Consider the following 3,592-nt stretch of genomic DNA (forward strand, 5'->3'; position numbering starts at 1 on the left):
GCTCAACCAGTGAGCGGACCGGTCTCTATATGGGATCCGAACCCTCAGTGGGAGCACCGCCACGCTCCCAAGCGCCGCACTCTACCGAGTGTGCCACCGGGCTGGCCCTAATTTCAATTTTTTAAAAATTAGTTGAGACTTGATTAGTGACCTATCATATGGTCTATCCTGGAGAATGTTACATGTGCTGATGAGAACAATGCATATTCTCAGTTGTTGGATGAAATGTTCTGCAGATATCTTCCAGGTCCATTTGATCGAAAGTGTAGTTTAAATCCTGTGTGTTCCTCGGTTGATTTGTTACGTAGATGATCTTTCCAGTACTGAGAGAAGGGTTTTCAGGTCCCCTACTACTATTGTAGTGACTTCTATCTCTTTCCTTATGTCTAATAGCATTCACTTTATATATCTGGGTGCTCCTATGTTGGGTGCATATATGATTATGATTGGTATGTCTTCTTGCTGGATAGATCCCTTTATCACTATATAGTGGCCTTCTTTATCTCTTTTTATGGTTTTTGGTTTAAAGTCTATTTTATCCAATATAAGAATAGATGCTCCTGCTCTTTTTTGGTTTCCATTTGTGTGGTATATCTTTTTTCATCCCTTCACCCTTAGTCTGTGTGTGTCTTTACAGGTGAGGTGAGTCTCTTGAAGACAGTATATATTTGTGTTTAGCTTTTTAATCCAATCAGTCAGTCTTTGTCTTTTGAGTGGGGAGTTTAATCTATTTACATTTAGGGTTTTTATTGAAAGATATTATCTTACTCCTGGCATTTTATCAATTTTTGTTTGGATGTTTTAAATATCTTTTGTTCCTTTCTTCCCATTTGTTTATCTTTGATGTTTGTTGGTTTTTATAAGGTGGTAAGATTTAGCTTCTTTCTCTTTCTCATTTGCATTTTTTGTTCTACCAGTGGGTTTTGTTCTTTCTTGTGTTCATGGTAGTGATTATCACTTTGGATTCCAGATGCAGGACTCCCTTGAGAATTTCTTGCAGGGCTGGTTGTGTTGTGGTGAACTCCCATAGTTTTTGTTTGTCTGGGAAATACACTACTTCTTCCTTTCTGAAAGATAGCCTTACTGCTTATATTACTCTTGGCTGGCAGTTTTGTTCTTTTAGTATTTTGAATGTATCATCCCATTTTCTTCTGTCCTGTAGTGTTTCTGTTAAGAAATATGCTGTTAATCTGACAGGGGCTCCTTTATAGGTGACTTGATACTTTTTTCTTGCTGCTTTTTGGATTCTCTCTTTTTCTTTGGGCTTTGCCAGTTTGAGTATAACATGTCTCAGAGAGAATATTTTGGATTGAATCTGTTTGAGGATCTTTGGGCCTCCTGTCTCTCCCTATACCTGGGAAGTGTTTCATTATTATTTCATTGAACAGATCATCTATGCCTTTTCCTTTTTACCCCTCTTCTGGAACACCCATGACTCAGATATTTGTGCACTTAAGGCTGTCTGCTAGCTCTTTTACATTTTCTCCATTTTTTTAAATTATTTTTTTCTTTTTTTTTTTTCCAGTCTGCCTGGATTATTTTTTAAAGAATAACTTCAAGAGCAGAAATTCTTTCTTCTGCTTGCTCTAACCTGCTGCTTAGGCTCTCAGTTGTGTTTTTTATTTTGTTGAATGAATCCTTCAGTTCCACGTGTTCTGCTACATTCTTTTTTAAGGTATTAATCTCTTTATAAATTTCCTCTTTTATATCCTGGATATTTTGTCTTGTTTCATTATGTTGTCTAACTCAGTCTTCTGTCTCTCACTGAGTTTCCTTAAGATTGTTGCTCAGAATTCCTTTTCAGTCATTTCAAGGGTTTCCTGCTCTGTGGATTCCAGTACTTGAGAATTACTGTATTCCTTTGGTGTTGTCTTATTGTCTTGGTTTTTTTATATTTATAGTATTTCTATGTTGATATCTGGTCATCTGGAAGAGCAGTTGCTTCTTTTATTACTCTGTAGTGGGCTTTAAGGAGAGAGACTTCCTCTTTTTTTTCCAGTCTCCACTGTTGACTGTCCTTGTGTTAATGTGGCTGAGTGGATGGTGGCCCGCCTGTGTGGTATCTGTGGCTGCTACTGGGGTGGTGAGCTGCCCTGCTGGTCTTACTGGCTGTGGTGGTGCTGTGGTGAACCACCCACACAGAAGTGTTGTTTTCAGCATGTTCCTGCCTAGGATCCTGGGCATGGTCCTTCCTTCTTCCAGGTGGGGGGTGCTGCCTGCAGCTCCTTCCTAGGACCCTGGTCATGCTCCTTCCTTCTGCTGGGCAGTCAGTGCTGCCTGTGACTCCTTATTACTCCATTTCTCTCTCTACTAGTTTAAAACTTATCCACTTATTTTATAATCTTTTAGCANTTACTCCATTTCTCTCTCTACTAGTTTAAAACTTATCCACTTATTTTATAATCTTTTAGCACTCATCCTAGAAGTACGTTATGGATCTTTAACTTATTTTAAAAACTAAGGCTATTGAATAGCTTTATTTTCCTCACAGACAATACAAGGACCACAAAACATCTCCATCTACCTCAACCTTCTCCCAACTTAAATGCTTCTAATGTCATATATTTTAATTCCATATATTTTCAAACCTTAAATGATATTACTATTATTATTATTTCATAGCACGAGTGTTCATTTACATTTGCTCCCATATTTAGCACTTTCTTTGTCCTATTTCTTCTTGTATCTACTGCCTTCCATCTGGGATCATTTTCCTTTTACCTGAAGTACATACTTCAGAACTGCACTGTTCAATACAGTAGCCACTGGTCACACATGGCTATTTAAATTTAAATTAAGTAAAACTGAATTTAAAATTCAGTTTCTCAGTCTCACTAGCCACATTTCAAGTGCTCAACAGCCACTTGTGGCTAATGACTACTGTACAGCCAATATATGAACATTTCCAACACTGCTGAAAGTTCCATTGATAGTACCTATTCAGAGTTCCCTTTCCTGTAGATATTATGGTAGTGAACACCTTATATTTTTGTTTGGTTGGAAATATCCTTATTTTGGCACGGGCTGTGGGACACTCCACCTATGCCCACAACCAGGCAAGCAACAGAGCACACCCAGTGTCCTCAGCCAAGGGCCGTGGGCCACCACCCCTACTCACAAGAATACCTGAGAATGCAATTATTAGCCACGTGTGTTTCTTTGGGTTGTGTGACTTGTCTCTCATGTCCTTCACCAAATTTCTGTTAAGATTTTTCTAATTCATTTTAAAGAATTCTTTATGCATTAAGGATGTTAGGTTTTGTGTGTTAAATTTGTTCCTTATCAATTGACTTTAAATTCAATTTGTTATGTTTTCCTTCATTTGTATGTTGAGAAAATAATTTTCTATGTAAACGTTAAATTTTTAAAAATAAGAAAATAAAAATCATTCTACCCAAGTAACATGAAAAAAAATAAAATACTCTATTTCATCTTCATTCTTAAATTGCGAAGTTCACTGTTACCTGAAGAAAGCTCCAGTTTCAGCTTGGGACTCTGCCTGTCCCAAGTTACTTCTACAGGTCCACCACAAGGAAAATTCAGTCTCTCTCAAAAGGCAATCTCAGAAGCTCAAGTGGAATTTGGATTTTTT

This window comes from Galeopterus variegatus, unplaced genomic scaffold (genome assembly GCF_000696425.1).
Source record: "Galeopterus variegatus unplaced genomic scaffold, G_variegatus-3.0.2 Scaffold1858, whole genome shotgun sequence".
NCBI classification, from domain to species: Eukaryota; Metazoa; Chordata; class Mammalia; order Dermoptera; family Cynocephalidae; genus Galeopterus; species Galeopterus variegatus.